Source organism: Peromyscus californicus, unplaced genomic scaffold (genome assembly GCF_007827085.1).
Source record: "Peromyscus californicus insignis strain IS unplaced genomic scaffold, ASM782708v3 Scaffold_5__1_contigs__length_169319896, whole genome shotgun sequence".
NCBI lineage: Eukaryota > Metazoa > Chordata > Mammalia > Rodentia > Cricetidae > Peromyscus > Peromyscus californicus.
The window spans coordinates 47,359,236-47,378,439 of NW_026294573.1; the positions used below are offsets into that span (position 1 = coordinate 47,359,236).

The 19,204-nt window shown below is 44.6% G+C and overlaps 1 protein-coding gene across 7 annotated transcripts in view; it reads right to left on the minus strand.

Moving 5' to 3' along the window:
- Positions 1-19,204, minus strand: part of Dab1 (DAB adaptor protein 1) — an 803,063-nt gene that overhangs the window by 368,745 nt on the left and 415,114 nt on the right. The gene's annotated exons all lie outside the window — the stretch shown is intronic.

A 19,204-nucleotide genomic window follows, 5' to 3' on the forward strand; every position in this document is an offset into this window, starting at 1 on the left:
AAATGACACTCTACTCTGTGTACTCCTTCTATCAACGTTTATTGCCTAAAATCTGGGGTAGGACATGGGTTGGATCACATGTCCCTCCCTTTAGACAGCGCCTTTTATCACAAGAGGGAAAGGTAATGAGTAAGAAGGAGAAGTAAAGCAATAATGAATGTGATGAACATTTGGAACAAGGTCACAGTGGATATTCTTCCCAGTGCCACAGCACATAATACATGCTAGCTCCCTCAATGTTTTAATTAGGTTTAGCTGGTGATTTTGTATGTTTTAGCTGGCATGCTTGCTTTGAGTCACTATTGAATTGCATCCTGTTTTGTCAAATGGGTTTCTTTTAGCCCACCAAGTGCATTAAAAAGTCTAAAAGAAAAAGAAATAAATCCTTTAAAATTGCCCCTCCCAAATAAAACAAAATAGACGATGAATAGATAGTAACTTTGTCTTTCGAAGAGGAGAGAAATAGAAGTTGGAAAAATCCAGTAACCTGAAACTTGTGTGGATGCTGATCTAGCCCCACAGTATCTGTATCTCAGTAACTCAAAAGAGGACCACAGGCTGCCTCTTGGGAGAAATAGTGTAAGTTACCTTCCCCCAGTTTTGTGCTCCGTTACATTCTCCAAATTCAATTAACATGGAACTAGTTTATCTTTAAAAGCTGTAAAAGAGAAACCCATTCAACTTGGCTTGAGCCTCTACACCGTTACCAGCAGGCTGCTGTGTGCCTGGATCCTTGCTTAAAACGGGTTAATTACAGCACTGGGTTCTTTCATATTCCGCCAGAGCTTTGCTTCAAATCTAATTTCTCAAAGTATATTGCTAGACGCTAATGAAAACCTGAAGAGACACACGCATTCAGGAGATGTATAGCCAATGAATTTCCTGTTGTTTTTATACTGAACAACTTTTTTATATCCTAACATTTTTATGCCAGCTATGAAAAAGATAAATAAATATTTATGACACTCACTCAATTCCACAGTAACTACTAAGTTGCTGGTGTTCTCAAATCTGGATTGAAATGTGCATATTTCAGTGGCTGGGAGTCTCACCCTTCAATGAGGAAGCCTAGCAGCACTGTCATTAGGGCCCTAGACTACTCATTTGACACGCTGCAAGGACATGGCTTGAGAGCGGAACGTGAGGGGCTTCATTATGGTGGCTGCAGCAGAGGCGACTACAGACTTCAGTGCTGCCGAGCAAACAGCCAAGAGCATGCCAGCATCACTGTGGACAAGGGCTCTGCTCAGGCATTTACCACGTATCAGCAATGTTTAATCACAAAAGACAAACAAGGTGACTGAGAAAATAAAAATAAACAAGGGCCAATCTCCACCACTTTCAACTATCTTGCAAAAATTTTGTCATTTACTAAGAAATGGTCCATTTTTCCCCCTTTGGTATATTGATTGAATTTCCGCTTGTAAATTTATATATAGTCATAACCTACTATTTATGAAGAAGAGGCCAGAAATTCACCAGTAGGTGCTGGATAAGCTAAAAAACTGTAACGTATTTCTGCTTGTTTGTTTAATTTAGTGCCTGATCTTCAGAGGGCTCTCTCTCTCTCTCTCTCTCTCTCTCTCTCTCTCTCTCTCTCTCTCTCTCTCTCTCTCCCTCCCTCCCTCCCTCCCTCCCTCCCTCCCTCCCTCTCTCTTTCTACTTCAGCATGCCTCAGTCCAACATTTCCCACAGTAACAGTAACCACCAGCTGAGCTGAACAGTGGTTCGGTTCTTCTGGTCTATTTTACTCAAGGAGACCCATCCTTGTATTCTTATAACAGAAGAGATTTGTAAGACAATTAATATACACCACACCTGATACAGTTTCATTACACCCAAATAAACCCAGCACTATTTCTCCACAGTGTGCTATTTCACTATGGGCCAGAGGAGAACCTGGAAAGGCAAAATCACATTTCTAAGACTTAGTGACCACTATTGGCTCTGCTGACCTTTCAACCTCATTTTCCCTGACTCCTGCATCCCTGCTCTATACACATACTAATGATCCACTTGTCCCAAATCACTCAGGATTCTCCATGCAAAATGGTGTGTTCCACGGCCATCATTATGACCCTCTGCCCCAGAAAGTCTTGTCTTCTGTAGTAGATTGTATGCACTTAGAGGCTGAGTGCAGCCTGTGCCACACATCAGCTAATCCTGGAGCCCAGCACTAACAACTCACTCTCAAAATGCTTAACTGAGAGGCTGACCCTTCCAGATTCCAGAAAAGTTCATCCCCTGGTGTTTGCATTGTACTGGGCCACCAGCTTACTTATTTCCACTTCACTATTTGTTGCTAGAGAGCTTGTGTCTTTTTCATATGGTCATATCCACAGAGCACACTATTGTGCACAGAACTGTGCACCAACTCAATAAATTCTGAGTGAACAGGTGACATAATGAAGCAGAGAGTCACTTCATATAAATCTTTACTTTCTATAATGGATAATGAAGTAGTCATGTCCCTCCCCCTCATCATTATCACCTCTATCATTGAGACCCAGCAGGCACAGCTCAGAGCACAGAGTCCAGATACATGCCTTTTCATGGAGGTAGCTGAAGTACAGCCAATGGGTGGAAGAGGGTTGCAATCCCACCCACAATGATTATTCTGCATGTTTCCATTGCATGTTTCACTCTTTCAAATCCTTCCATTTTAAATATAAAATGAAATAATGACTTGTTTAGGTAACAGTCATCATGATCTTAGTACCTGTTATGTGCTCAGAAGACAGCTCACTGAACAATATATGCAGAATTCAATTCTGGCCGTGACATGCTTGATGTCTTTACCTACAGAACATCTCTCATCTCTCCTTCCTCTGGAGTTTTCTGTAAGTTATGGATTAATAAACTTTGCCTAAGAATATGGCTTTATGAATCTTGCAAAATACGTCAGAAGAAGAAAATCTTTTCTTATTCATCCCCAACATGAATTACAGCCCCCAAAGTCCCATGTGGGCTGACAACAAATGACATTGCTCTCCATGGCAAATTGTGTTCGGGGTGGTAGTTGTTCCATTTCTCCAGTGGGATTTGGAGTAAATAAATATCAAACTGCCTCCTAACGCAGGAGAACAACAAAGGCCACCTAGGTCACAACAATCCAGACTGGGTTCTTGGGATAGAAAGAGAAAAATGTAGCACAATATGGCATTAAGTCAAGCCCCTCCTGTTCAAAGTCATCTTTACAAACCGCTACAAAGGTACAGAGGTCTGTCATCACTCAGCCACTGGGTTCTTGCACACAAAAGCAGCTCCTTTTCAAGGGAGGAGCTGTGTGGCTGCATGTGACCGAGTCTAGGTTTCTGAAGGTGGAAGATAAGGAACAGAAGAGCCATCATTGGTAGCACAGTGTGCACCAGGCACAAATCTAATTGTGCTAAGTCCATTATTTCTTTTGACTTACAAAATAAACCCAGCTAAAGGGATGGAGCTCATACGGTAGAAAGCTTGCCTAACCATGCATGTGAAGCCCTGGGTCCAGTCCCCAGGAAGCCAGACAAGACAATGCACACCTGTAGTTTCAGCACTTGGTAGGTAGAGGCAGAGGAAACAGAAGTTCAAGGTCATCCTCACCTACATATCAAATTCAGTGCCAGCCTGAGTTGCATGAGACCCTGTCTCAAAACAAACTCCCATAATAATCACTGTTGACTAAGACTTGGAAAGTTAAGGGTTTGCCCATGGCTACAAACTAGTTATTGGTCAAGTCTCAGACTGACCATCTGTAAAATGAGGTAGTAATGGCTTTACTACCCACCCTGTTCATAGGTATAGCTGTTCTGAAGACCAGATGAGAAGACTTTTGAAAAGTGAGGGGATGGGGGAGAGGAAGAGAGGGGAAAAGGGAAAGGGAGGGGGAAGACAGGGAGAGAGAGAGAGAGAGAGAGAGAGAGAGAGCATGTGTAGATATGTGAAACACCACACAAATGTCAAATTACTGAAGCTAGAATTTGTAATACCTAGGTATCCGAAATTTTCCCTCAATTCCATCCAACACTTAAATGCCTGAATGTATATAATCAAAGAATCAGACCAAACAGGACATTCATCCACCACAAAGGGTAAGTCAATGGTTTGAGTTCCACAAGAAACCCAAGCTTACAACATGGGTACCAGACCCCTCCTTAAATAGTCTCCGTACCTACAGAGTGGGTGGGCTGCCCTGCCAGAGTACAGGCGCCCACCTAGCTCTGACAGTCCATGATTGTAGGGGATCTTGGTGTATACTTCAACCACTATACTATAACCACATGCCACTGACCTACAGTTCCAGTCATTCCTTCTCTATCATTTGGAGACATAGTTCACAAACCTTGTCCCAATTCTCTGCTATGTGATGGGTTCTACAGGGAAATTTTATGTTGGGCTTTAGAAATTCTGCATATACTACACCTCTGTCTTAGGGTTTCTATTGCTGTGAAGAGACACCATAACCACAGCAACTCTTATCAAGGAAAATATTTAATTGGGGTGGCTCACTTACAGTTTCAGAGGTTTAGTCCATTATCATCATGGCTAGAGGCATGGTGGCTGGAAGTACAGTGATGTGCAGTCAGACATGATGCTGGAGAGGTAGCCAAGTGTCCTATGTCTTGACTTGCAGGCAACAGGAAGTGGTCTGTGACACTAGGAGTAGCTTGAACATAGAAAACTTCGAAGCCCACCCCCATAGTGACACACTTCTTCTAACAAGGCCACACCTACTCCAACAAAGCCACACCTCCTAATAGTGCCACTCCCTTTGGGGGCCATTTTCTTTCAGACCACCACAAGCTCTTACCCTTTTATTTGTAATATCCTTACCCAGATTTGTAGTGACGCCTTGTAATCAAATAAATTCTTCACTGTTTCCAAAGCAAAATGCATGGCCAGTAGCACAGAAAAGAATCAGAAACAGATTGCTAGCTGATTTATGTCCCCTAGGGCAGGCTCAGTCTAGGCCTTACCACTAAGTGAGTTTCAAAAATGTTGGGTCTTCAGAGGTTCTCAGGTTCTGGAATGATAACAGGCCTGTGTATGCTAGCAGCCACCACATTCACCAGGACAACAGTACAGTACTCAAGGCACCTATGACAAGATAGAGCCACTGGGGCATAGTGAGTGCCATTCCTGGCATGAGGATGGGTGGGCTCTGGAGAGAAAAGGAGAAATGAGGAGCTAAGCAAATCCAAGTGCTTCCTTCAGCTGACTTCCTGCCACTCTACAATTTCAATAAGCATTTCTGCAGGAGACAGAATCATGAGGCACATAAGGACATTCTGATGAACCAACACCATGAAGTCTATCGAAGTACATACACCCCATGATCTCAAACTGTTTTGTTAAGCATTGCAACTGTCTTTCTCTAGCATATGAACAAACCCTTTGCCTTTTTCTACCAGATCCATTCCTGGTTCCTACTGATCCACTTTCCTGCTTTGTTGGGTGTTGCAGGAAGTTGGGCTAAACTACGTTTCTCAGGCGCCACTATGGATTGATTCCACCGGAAAGGGTTACAGGGGACAGGAGGAGGGAAGAGAAGTCAGCATGTTTCCCTGTTTTATTCTGTCTCACGGAAACATCTCCAGAGTGGCTGAGTCCTCCAGTGGTCCAGCATAACCCCTGTGTGCCACCCACTCCCATCTCACAGCCTGCTTTGCTTTTGGCTGTCTTCCAATGCTGCTGCCCTTCTGGCCCCACAGTCTCTTCAGAGCCCCTCCCACCTCAGATACACCGCATAGTCCTGGCACCTAGAGGTCCAGACTGGCTGACTTCCTGCTCTTGCTCATCTTTGCCATTTCCTTCTGTTTAACACTTTTAGTTCTTCTAACACCTGTGTGAGTTGTTTCCTCTGTTAGATCTTTCCTGTTAAGCTGCCTGGTGTGGATATCCCAACTAGACTGTCACCAATAGAGAATCATTAAAATGATTAAATTCTGCTTGGCAGTCATGGTTGTGGGGTGAGGGAGATCTCTGCTGCTTGAAGTGTACTCAAGGATAACACAGAGAGATACTCTCACCCAGACATAGTGACACAAAGTGCCTGGAAGAGTTTTAGACTTTGATTTTCAAGTGGCTATAGAGAATCTGCTAAGCCAACAATCATGCATATAAAATATTTACATGACTATGAGATTTGATAAGAAGTTAGAAGTCTCCTCTTGACTATCCCCCAGTGCTTCCCACCCCACCAGAATGATTGACAGACATATAGGGAGCAAGCCACACTCCATCAGCCATGCAAAATCACACCCGAAAACCTTCGGGGGACGAAGCCTTTGGCAGGTACTAGTGATTTCATGACACTCCTTTGGCCCAAGAAAATGTGGGAGAAATGGGAACAGGAAGATGGCTCAAAGTGTAAAAGAACTACCTCTGAAGCCTGACCACCTGACTTCAATCCATGGAACCCATGCAAAAAGGCCGGATGTGGGGTGCACACCTTTAATTCTAGTGCTCCTGCGCAAAATATGAGGTGAGGACCAGAGAAGCACATGAAAGCTCTGAACCAGCTCACCTAGGGCCGGCAGGACTGGAGTGTGCAGGACTGGAGTATGCAGGACTGGAGTGTGCAGGACTGGGTGTGCAGGACTGGAGTGTGCAGGACTGGAGTGTGCAGGAGTGCGGCATACAGGACTGGAGTGTGCAGGAGTGTGGCATACAGGACTGGATTTGTGCAGGACTGGAATGTGCAAGACTGGAGTGTGCAAGACTGGGGCAGGCAGGACTGGAGTGTGCAGGACTGGAGGGTGCAAGACTGGAGTGTGAGGGACTGGAGTGTACAGGACTGGGGCATGCAGGACTGGAGTGTACAGGACTGGAGTGTGCATGACTGGGGCATGCAGGACTGGAGTGTACAGGACTGGAGTGTGCATGACTGGGGCATGCAGGACTGCAGTATGCAGGACTGGAGTGTGCAGGACTAAGGCATGCAGGACTGGGGCATGCAGGACTGCGGCATGCAGTGCAGCAGAAGCAAAAGAGGTCCTGCCTCAGCAAGGTGGAGGGACAGAACTGAGTCCTGCAACTTGCCTTCTGAGCTCCACACACACTAATAATGTTTTCATTAAATGAGTAGGAGGGAAGAGAGGAAGGAAAGAGGGAAGGCAAGGAAGGACAGAGGGAGGGAAGGACAAAGCACCGTTTCTAAACAAAGCACTAAAACCTTGTCCCCAAAGGCAATGCCTAAGGAAACTCTACTATGGGACACTTTTTTCCTCTACTCTAAAAACAATTCTGCTAGACTTCAAACTCAACAAGAATTAATGGTGGACCTCTTCCATATCCAAGCAAGGGGAGCATAAAAGGCAGGGTCCTCCGGGAATCCTTGATCTTTAGCGACATCTAGGTTGACAAATTTGGGAGAGGCAGGTGAAGTCATCTTGAAGTGGGGTGCTAAGAGTCCTACACTCAGGGTAAAGGGGTGCTAAGACAAGACTAACCTTAGCTGTTCGACCTTTAATTAAGAGAACAATGAAGGCCCAGTCCCCCATACCCTGCCCACAGCACCTCTTCCTCCAGCCGTGCTAACTTATGGCAACACAAACAAATCAAGACCTCATTCTCCACTGAGACATGCAGGGCGGTGGGTATGCACCAAATGGCCTCACTCATGTGACCCCACTCACACACAACAACAGACTATGTACAGAGCAATCTACTGGGTTAACCAAGTGGTCACCTCTTCTTTCCTTTAACCTTGTTTCATATGTGGCAGGCTCCTCCATATCAACCTGAACTAACACTGCACCTACGATTTCATTCCAGGGACACAAACAAACAGCTAAAATTAAAATAGGGGGGACACGGGCAAGGAGAAAGGAGGGGGTGGAAATTTTATTAATACAGATGTTTTAAGAGGTAGTTCTGGAAAGGAATGAATACCTGATCTAAAATAAAAATCTTATTAAAAGGGGGAAAAACAAAAAATTTAAAAATAAATTTAAGAAAGCAGGAGGACAAGTAGGGAAAGAGTCACATCACAGGGAAAGGCAGTGGAGATGAGGGAAAAAAAGGGGAGGAGAGGTTGACAGATGTCACCTTGCTCAGTTCTCCCATCTGACCCTTCTTCACAGATGACACGTAACAATTTCCACCTAGAACTGTGGCTCCCAACAGCATTTCGCTCTACTGCCATCATACTCCATTTGAAAATCTTCCATCAACAGGCAGTATTGGCAAATGTGCTGGTCTGGATGCAAGGAGCCCAGGCTCTCCATCTCAGTTCAAACATCTGTTTTTCAACTCCCCAGACCTGAAGTTCTTCACTTAAAAAGCAGGACTGACTGAACTTCAGTCATCCGAGAAGCTAAAACTGTTTGTTTGTTTGTTTGTTTGTTTGTTTGTTTTTGCCAGAACTTGCCCCTCAAGGAGGCAGGAAATCACCACCATCTGCCTGAAATGCAGCACAGTAGCACAGCCCGAGTCTGGCTCACCAGCCCCAGCTCCCAACACTCATGTCAGCCTGCACATCTGCATGGCTTAGATACAAAGTGTTCCTCAAATGCTCGTGTATTAAAGGCTTGATCCCCAAAGCAGCAATGCGGTAGGACACTGAGAGAGGAGTAGATCACGAGGGTGCGAACCCAGTCAAAGAACACTGAGGAATTTGTAGTTGAGTGGGCTGTGAGGAGGGAGGCACACTGAGTGTACAGGTTAACCTCCGTTGTCAACCTGAATGGATTTACAATCCTTAGAAGATGACTCTCTGGGTGTGTCATGGAGGCATCTCTAGAGAGGCTTAACTGAGGAGGGAGACCAACCCATTCAGAAAGAAGGCAGCACCGTGCCATGAGTTGTGGTCCAGACCAAATAAAAGGGGCGGGAGGAGTTAACTGAACACCAGAATCCACCTCTCCCTGTTTCCTGAGCACAGATACGACATGACCAGTGGCCTCCTTCTCCTATAGCGTGACTTCCTCACCATCACAGGCTGTACCCCCAAACTGTGAGCCAACACAGTCCTTCCTTCTCCGCACTGCTTTCGCCAGGCGTTTCGTCACAGCAACGAGTGAAGAAACACCGGAGACTTGCCTTTGAAGGCTGGATGGCATTAGCTTCTGCCTCCTGCTCTTACTCTTGCTTGCTCTGATGTCTGGCTCCTAGAAGGTGAGCAGCTTTGCTTCACTTTGTGCTCCCTGCAATGCCACTGTGACCATGGACTGGAAGCTATGAAACTGGAAGCCAGAAAGACCTTTTTCTCCTGTAAGTGGATTACTTCTGGGTGTTTTGTCACCGTAACAGAAGGCTGACAAACACAACATCTCACCAAAAGGGAAAGGTATCTTATCCCCTCACAAACCTGGGAAACTAAGAGATTGTTTTCAAAACTCCCAAATGAGCAGCTGCAACGCCAGTTTACCACCCCTTAGCCTGCCATCCCTCAGAATTTCCATCTGACCACTGGGATCAACATCTTTAAACGCCTGGTACTATAAGTCTGCAGAGGAGGACAAAGAGCCACAGCGATTCTCTTAAGGCTGTTCTGGGATCAAAAGCAAATATCTAAAGCACCTAGTACATGGTAAACCCTGCACATCTCTGCTCTTTTTCCTCTCCTGGTTCAGAGAAAGCAGCATATGATAAAAAGCAACTACAAAGCTAGGAAATATAATTTTTAAAGATAGTGTTTACACTAGCAAAAATATAAAGCATAGTAGAATAAATCTAACAAGAAAGTGCATCCCTCCTGGAGAAAACTATCAACTGTTCTGAAAGATATTAAATAACTAAATTAATGCAGTTACTGTATTTATAGATCTAAAGATTCAGTATCACAATGTCGTCACTCTCGGTCCATAAATTTAATCTTATATAAATCAAATCTCAAGAGTATTGAGAATTTAAAATCTTAAAATATAGATGGCAGGGAAAAGCTGACACCTTTCTGGAGAGGACAATGTGGGGAATTTGTATTGTCAAATATGAAGGCTTATTATAAAGCTACAATAGTAAATGCTGGTTTGAGGAAAAGAACAGAAAAAAAGGTGTCTAGAAACTGGATCTAAATGTCAAAAGTGATTTTTTTCATATTAAATAAAAATTAGATCAAATTCCCGCATCACAACACCACACATCCAACACTCCACAGGAGTAACAGAGCCTACTTAGATATAGCAAAATAATGAAGCTTTTAGAAGACAATGAAGGAGAATATCTTTATGACATCAAGGTCTGAAAAAAGTCTTTCTCAAACAGGACATAAAAACTGCCAACTATGAAAGATTGATAAATTCAGTTACATTAAAATTAAGAAGTTAGAAAGCCGAAGATGGGCAAGTACCCAACTTCTACGTGGTCTATAATTCTATTCAGCTTCCTAAAGGAGTAAATTACAGTAAGCTTTTTGCATTCATTGAGATGACACTCTAATAACGTACACCAGAACCTATATTGAGCATATGGTCGGTCCATCTTGGACTTTATCCCCAATTGGATTACCTGTGTGCATTTCCACTTTAAACCTGAGTACCTTTGAATGGTGATGGGTTTGTATTTAGATTTCTGTGAATAGGCATACAAAGCTAATCAGAATAAGGTGACCCACAATTCAAGACAAGCACCACTATGTGTCATTGTGATACTGCATACGTATTAGTGACACTAAATGGGTACTAGTCACCAATCAACCCAGAGGTTAATAACCATACAGAATCCTCTCTCCCTAGACCCTATGTGCTTTCTTTTACATTCATACTCATTCACATCACAGAGATCATTCTTGCTCATCTATCTGTTGCTATCTGCTAGGATGTAACTATCAGCCTCAAAAATGTCTTTACCACCAAAAAACACAGTCCAGAAACCCTAGGGGTGGACTATTTGCACAATCAGCTTTCAGGCCCAAGGGAGAAGCTAATCTGCTGCCTCCCAAAAAGCCATGCTTTGGTCCCAAAAGCAACCCCAGTGAACCTCTAAAGGGCCTTCATTCTGCCACTATGCCTCCTTCGCCAGTATTCTGCTCTTCATGCGACAGGCTGATAGGTATACAGTAACATGAATGTAAGTGAGGACATTTAGAAAGAAAAACAGCATTTGTATTCTATAGAGCCTATGCACTTAGGCAGGAAAATGCCCCTTCCATATGTCAAGACAGATACTCCTGTTGTCATGAGAGTAGCTAACTACAACACTCTGCTACTGGGAGCTATTTCTTGAAGACTTCAAGGACAGAACCCTCATAAACCTTCCAAGTATTTAGTGTCAGGATGAGTAATAATTAGCATGATGATTTATAACTTTCCTCTTCTACTGAAAGTATCTTCCCGGAGTAGACGTGGATGGTCCCATTCTATTCGCTTTTTACTGGAGCTGACTGGACAGACAGCACTTATTCTTGATCCTATAAGTTGTCAGTTACACAGACAAATACCTTTACATCAGATAACTGTTGTCTTTCTCTCCCAAACCCATACCACAAAAGTAAAGAAGTATAACAAAAGTTTAGGATTGCTAACCACATGTTTCAGTATCATTATCATCTAGTTGTGTGTATGTGTGTGTGTGGGGGGGGGAACAGTTTAGTCTTTTTACCTCGGTCAACTTAATGAGCCTCATGAGACTACACATACTCACTACAATTCCACAGGAATTTATTGAACATCACCCATATTCCAAACACTAGAGTTAAAAGTAAATTCCATGCTTCTTTACTACTAACAAATGTAACTTATTCCAGGACACTTATTGGACAAAACCACTTTCTCTTCATTACCTAAGAACTATCTAGACACTGAATGGGAAGTCATTGGAATATATATATATATATGGGTTTTTTTCCCGAAGAGCATATTAAAAGATCATTTGGAATGGTGATGGTCAAATTTAGGATGGAGGGGGCGTTGCTCAGATTAGAGAACATGACGAAGGGGTTTCACCTGTGTTTGCATGGCCACATTTCCTTAGCTGAGAGGCAGCTACCCAAGTTTCAAAGAAAATATACTGTTATTTAAATTTTGCATAGTTCTTGGTCTCTTCTACTGTTGTGGTTTGAAGGAGAAATGTCTCCCCTAGGCTCTTGGGTTTGAACACTTGGTCCTCAGTGGGTAGCACTAGTTGGGAAGGTTGTGGAGCCATTTAGAGGTTAAGCCTTGCTAGAGAGGAAGCGGGTTCCAAGGACTTCTGGGTCTTCAGACCTTGTAACCTGGTCCCAGTTCTTCTTTACTCTCTGCTTCCTTGAGTACAGATGATCAGTGGGTCTCCCACCTGGCGCCATGCTTTTCCTGTCAGTAGCCAGGTCCTCGCCACAATGGTTGACTATATCCACTTGGAACTGTAAGCCAAAATTAATCCTTGCTCCTTGCATTGCCTTTATCAAACAGATACACCAATATTCCAAATCACGCCTGTTACTTTCATATTGAAAATCTTTCTAAAATCTTTATATTCCCCCACAAACCTTCCCCTGCCCCTCCTACCTGCTTCATCAATGACTGAAGTACCTCTTGGAACCAGAGGATTTGGTGCTAGAGTTTGGCAGATGCACACATGTGAGAGACTGGAGAGGTAGCCTATGAAGATTGTGGGAGGCGGTGGGACCAGGAGATGGATACACAGGGAAGAGGTTGGATCTCTGAGGACATGCTGTTGAAGGGGATATTGGGAGGCCGCCCTTTGCCTCTTCCTCTGGGTTTCCCATCCACCATGAAGTGAACAGCTGTTCCGTCAGTGGTTTTCACCACAGGCCCTGCCCAACACCAGCAAACAAAGAAAAAGACTGAAACCTGATAACCTGATCCAAAGTAAGCCTCCCTTCTCTTTAAGTAGACTGCTCCCTAGGAGCAGGGACTCCGCCTTCCAAACGGTTCAGAGCATGGACTTATTTGCACTCTGAGCACTCTTCCTCTTGATTTACTCGAAAAGATCTCAGGAATCATGAGTGTTCCCCAGAACTCAGCTAGGAACATGCTCCATGGAAAATGCTTTCAACCACGTATCTGCTTTATAACTGCACCCACTTGTACCCATCTCCAAACCTTGACACTGCCATGAAGTTCACTTGGTCTGGACTCCTGCTAAGTCTAGAGAAGCTCCTAGTCAGATTTCAAGGCCCGGATGAAATGCCAGCTTCCCCACTCTCATCATTCTCCAAAAGACTACTGAAAGCTTCAATGGCTAAACAGATATTTTCTGTACCACATCTTATGCTGTAGCAGTCTTTCATGCATGAGGCTGCAGTCTTTGATGGCAGGCTGCATGCATCTTTACATCCTGGTACTATTCACAGTACCTAGCACAGAGCCAGAAGTAGCTGGTATTCCAGTAACAAAAGTGAACATAGGACTGATACCTCTCCATAAGACTGAAATTTTCTTCCTTAATTGCCCAGAAGCCCTGTGTATTCATGAATTTCTGTTGCTAATACTACGAGTATAGACTGAGTAAGTTTTATTATGAACAGGTTGGTTTTGGCTCATGGTTCTGCAAGTCCAAGGCCTTGGGATAGCATCTGAATATTAATGATGGGTGATGTCGCTCTGTATGCTGTGAATATGTGTTGCTCTGATTGGTTGATAAATAAAGCTGTTGGACCAACGGTGAGGCAGAATAAGGTTAGGCAGGACATTCTAACTAGAGAGAGAGGAAGGAGAAAGAGCTGCTAAGGAGATACTGCTAGACACCACCAAGAAAAATAAGATGGAAAGGTACCAGTAAGCCATGAGCCATGTGGCAAAGTATAGATTTATAGAAATGGGTTAATTTAAGATGTAAGAGCTAGCTAGCAAGAAGCCTGCCATGGCCATAGTTTAAAAATAATATAAGCCTCTATATGTTTATTTGTGTCCCAGCAACATGGGACCCGCGGGTGAGAGGGATTTGTCATGATCAGGAGCCAGGCGGGACCAGAAAAACTTCAGCCACAGATTAATGCTGCCAGATTCCCACAGTGGCTACGTCATTGCACAGGATGGGAGAGGAGTGAGTATTTGTCTCTTCTTTAAAGGCACCAGGATGGAATCAACAGGCCTCTATCACAATGACTGGATTCTAATCACTTCCCACAGGCACTATCCACATTTGTATTTAAGTTCTCCACCTCTAAATATCTCACAATTTCCACCAAACTTCAATGTGTGGAGCTTGGGGGACGATGCTCAAACCACAGCGCTCCAATGCAGATCAGTAACTTGTCAGTCTTTGTTTTCAGCTGTAACACTAACAAGATTAAAAACAACCAGACATAAAGACTTCCTGAAACAAAGACAGACAGCAAAAGCAGGAGAGGCAGAGAGACAGGGGAGGAGGGAAGGACTAAACTGAAGGATGGTGAATCAACAGATTATGGCCCAGTTGGGAGAGTAGGAGACTGACCACTGAAAGACTGAGAGACAGGAATGAAGCCTGGAACAGATGCAAGAATAAGAATGTGGCAAGTCTCCCCACAGACGGTCAGCACTGCTGGAAATGGGTTAACTGTGCTCCGACTGTAGCTGTCTAGGGAAGCCACCCCCGTCCTTATCCCTAACCCAAGCAGCCCACCTTTACACACAAAACTTCCATCATCTGAGCCGTGAGCTCTTCTACTCAGCAGAATTTTATTTCTGTTTTCCTTGCGCTTTATGAGACTCCCCCACTGGCATTGTAGATTGGTTATATATGTCAGGTTCAAATAAAATAAAATAATAATAATAAAAGCAAGCTGGCAATTTCTTTCCAATAGAATATGCTGCATATTTCATGAAATAGAAGCCAAAGGAGTTTTATGATTCCTGAACCAAAACCTCCCCATATCTGAGGACTAAATGGAAGAACAATACAATGGGAATGTCACAGAAAAAAAAAAGAAAACTGAACATTTGCTCTCCAACCTCAGGGAATTTCAGGTGATTAACTGGCATAATAGGTTTCTCTGTTTTGCTTTGTGTTTACACGAGTTCGTATCCTGACATGCATTTCTTAGATGGAACACAGTGCTAGGGCTCATGGATATGAATGTATATTCCCCACTCACACTCCTTTCTCTGTACAGAATGTCTGGCTGGTTCCTGCTCTTAGCCTGACAGCAACTTCCCCGCCAAGTGTTATTTATATTTTCAAGCCACTTCTCTATCCTGGTATAGAAGGCAATCTGGCCTGGTAGAAGGAGCACTGTACAAAGAGTCCAAGGACTCTGGGCTACAACAGTGCCTCTCACCTGCAAAATCATGTTATCTTTTCTAGCCTGCATCTCCCCTGTCCTGCCTCAATCTGTGAACTGGGCAAACTGACTTATCCCTTAAGAATTCAATCAAAGCAAGCCAAGTTATTCTGCTCAGAACAAGTACAGAAGAGGGAGGGGATGTGACAGTTTCAGCACGATGTTCATGTCTACCATTGCTTTTCACACAGTGGATGTGCATAAGGCCACATGGCCAGTAAAAACATCAAGAAACAAACTGTTCACTGGAAATCTTGAAATCAACCTCTCTGGTTAGCAAAACTGCCACAAAAAGAGAGTGTGTTCATTGCCAAGAGGATTTTACCTCATCTGAAGGACAATATTCCTAGTTCGTCGTAGTAAATATTTCCTGCTAGGCGCTGTCTTAAGCACTTTCTCCTGCTCCTTCACAACAGTTATGAAATAGGTACTACTGTTCTAGAATGAGCAAAACTAAAGGACAGACCAGTGCTTGCAGAGCTGGGGTGGCGGAAGTCTGTAACAGGGTGACGCAGCCACTCTTGCCGAATTCGTACCACCTGTGATTCCCACCTCTTGGTCTGAGTATTTGTTTACAACAGCAGTCACTGACAGTAGCAATGACACCCTGCTAATTAACTGCCTAATCAATTACTTGCTGATTAATTACCTAATTAATAAATATTTCCACAGAGTAGATAGCTATGACCCAATACCAACCAGTACCTTCTAGAAAGCTCTAGCAAAGTCACAAGTGTTCACAGTGCAACCATCAGCCCATTGACTTGCTGGTAGTAAAGCCACGCCCATGTGTGTTGACTGCATGTGAAATGGGAAAATCTAGAGTCAGCTTCCACAAGAGGTCTTATGGTTGCTTTGTGTCAGGATGAGAGTTTACAGAGGCCCCGGAAGTAGCTCATTTCCCCTCCCTATCCAGAGCAGCACTACCTGTGGTTTGGGTGGACCCCGGAGCTACAGGGGGTGGATGGGTTTAAGTCTCCTTATCTCCTATGTGATCTCAGTTTAATGGCCAGATTTGCCTGTACCCAGCTCCCTGTCTAACAAACAAGAATAAGATTGAAAGAATGTTTTGTTTGAAAGATGAAGTAAGGTAACCCATGCCAAGTGCTGAGAAGGGTACCGGGGCCTTATTTAGGACTCAGGAAGGTTATTCTTGTTTTTGTTACTATATGGAATGACTTGTCAGACATCATAAGGGAAATCTGGATCTAATCCTAGCCTTCCAATTACAAAAGGCATCCCTACTCCTTACCCAATTTCCATGCTATTACTAAAATTTACCATTCTCTTGAAATCCTACTAAGTGCCAAAACACTCAAAGAGAGGATTTTCTCTTAAAACTGATACAAGACCCACAAGGAAAGTCCTTGCTTTGCAGACGATGACAGCCAAGTTGTGAGAAGTCACGTGATTTATTCTTAATTGCTGAAGTGGTGAACGTCTTTTGTCACCAGTGACTAGCGAGTGAGGTAAGATTCAGTGAGTCCTAAATAACACTTAAAGTTTCTGGCAACACCCTTTAATGCATGCTATCTGTTACAGTGCCATCTAAAAGACATCACCCGTGCTTCCCTGCTTTATGTTTGACTTGAGTGAATTATCAAAATGAAATGCTGCCTCAAATAGATTCTTCATCTGCCTACAGCATGGCTCCAAGCCTTGAAAACCCACCAAATGCAATTTTAAGATGGGTACATGATCATATACAAAGCCAAACACCCACCTGCTTGAGAAAAATGACTTTGGAGGGCAAAGGGGACAGAAGCAGCAGCTTCCTCTGAGGCTCTGGGGAGGAGAAAAACGAACAATAAGGGATAGAAGCTCTCCCCTGCAGCCTCACACAATGGTGTTTCTTGCAAATGAGACATACTGTGAAACAGCCTGTGAGATGAGCTTCGTCAACAATAAGTAATTTTTATTCAGATTTTATTGTTGAGTACAATGAGCATGATTAAATGTTTCAGACAAGCCTATTCAGACCTTAAGAAAACCGCCAAAAAATAATAAATAAATAGAATCCTCAACTAAAAAAATCATCTTTCAAGTCCGATTTCGGGAGATCTAATTGCCCAGTTCATGAGCAGAAGCACATCTTCACTTGCGAGCCACCTGGTTCCCAGGAATAGAGTAACAACATGTTTTCATTTCCCACTTTGGTCTCTTCTCTCCTGCGCCAGATCCTGCGCTGCCAAATAGTTACAAAGTCTGTCCTTTCACATCACCGCATTTGAACTTCCGAAACCTCTAAGAGGGCCCGTGTGTATGGAAAAGAACAATAGCACTTCAAAAGCCATTTCTGAGAGTTCTTCAATACTCCATTTGAATGCTAGGGTTTCAATCAAGGACAGCAGCAGACAATTTGATTGCTTAGAAGTTGACTTTTATACATCTTTGATTAGGACGCCCTGCTCAATGGGAAATCAAGAAAATCTTTGATCCCTTTCAGTCTCCAGAAGAGCCACCAAGCCTTGTCAGGATAGGAAGGGAATGAGATGGGAAGGGGGCGTTTGTACTCCATCTCACTTCATCCCGTGGTACTTCTATCTTTTTTGCCTGTGCAACTCAGGGTTCCATCCAGAATTGCTCATCTTGGAGATAATAAAAACAATGGGTGCTAATTCAGGGGGTGGGGATGGTTTATAATTTTATGGATTTCCCGAAGACCCATAATTGGCACATGAATGTACAAACGTGAACTGGATAATTAGGAGGTTCTGAACGTAAGCCACCTTTAATTTATATGATTACTTGAAAACATGTTAAGTGTTCGGAAGTGTCAGCGGAACCCCCACAAGGCCTTTATTCAAAACCATCAACATGGTGAAAGTGTGTCTAATGCGCCAGCTCCACGCAAGAAGAGCAGGGAAGAAGTGGGAAGCAACGGCAAAGAAGATCTCTTAGCCAGAGTTTGGCAGTGGGAGGCATTGTATCTTTCTGGAGGCCTCGCTGCCTGCCGGACCAGCTCCGGAAGAGAATGGTGCTCCGGCCGCCACAATCTCTCCACTCGGGGCTCTCTTTCTCTCAGGAAGCTAAACACAGGCGTGCGCAGACATACAAACGCACACGCAGGCACCGACCCACGCGGGCACGTACCCTGCCTCAGAAACACACATCCGAGCTCGCACTTGCCCGCGCCGCGGCGCTCTCCATGTCTCCAACGCCCGCCCGCCGGTCGCCAAGAGCCTCAGGCTCCCCGCCCCCACCCCATTCCTTCACTCTCCCAGCCCAGGCGGAAATACCCCGCAGACCCCCAACAATGAGGACTTGTGTGATACAGATGGGGGTTGGGGCCCATTTACAACCAGAGAAACACAGTGTGGAGGGTCGGCTACCAGACCACATAGCAGCCAAATGGTACCACTTTGCCATGCAGCTATCCCTGCCCACCCGGCCGGGTCCACTATAGCACCACCCCAAAAGAAAATAGAGAATGAAAGAAAAAGAAAAAGCGCCTTTAAAAGTGCAGTAAAGACGCACCCTCCCACCAGGAGTCACCAGCATACTCCGTGGGACGCAGCCAGCGGAGGCAATGACCAGCAGGGTGTGGAAATGCACTTTGTAGACTCACCCAGCACCTTCCCTGGCGCCGCAACACAACCACCCCAAAATCAAGACTCCTCACCCCGGGTTCCTTTGGCGGCTGAGACCGGGTCGTACGGCTCCTTTATGAGACTAACCACCACGGGGAATCAAAGTTTCCCCAGCAAGAAAATCCTGCTCTTGCTTTGGAGACAGCCCGTGGGGTACGGAGTTGGAGGAGAGGGCCGGCTGCGAGAGGGGAGTGGCGGGTGACCAAGGGCCTGAGGACCTAATGGTGGAGGGAGCGCGACAGGGAACACCCGGGAGCGGGACCCAAAGAACGATTGCGGTCCAGCGCAAAGGATTGGTTTGACTGAGATGAGTCCGATTAACGCAGGGGTCCAGGCAGAACCACACAACTGCCGGGATGTAGAGAAGTGAGAACGCGCGGGCTCCGCGGAGTGGGGAAAGAGGTCGCACCCGCCGGCGCCACTAGCGAGGCAGGGAGGAGGCTTAGCGAGAACTCAGCAGGTCCTAGAGTGGTAGAAGGCAGCCTCG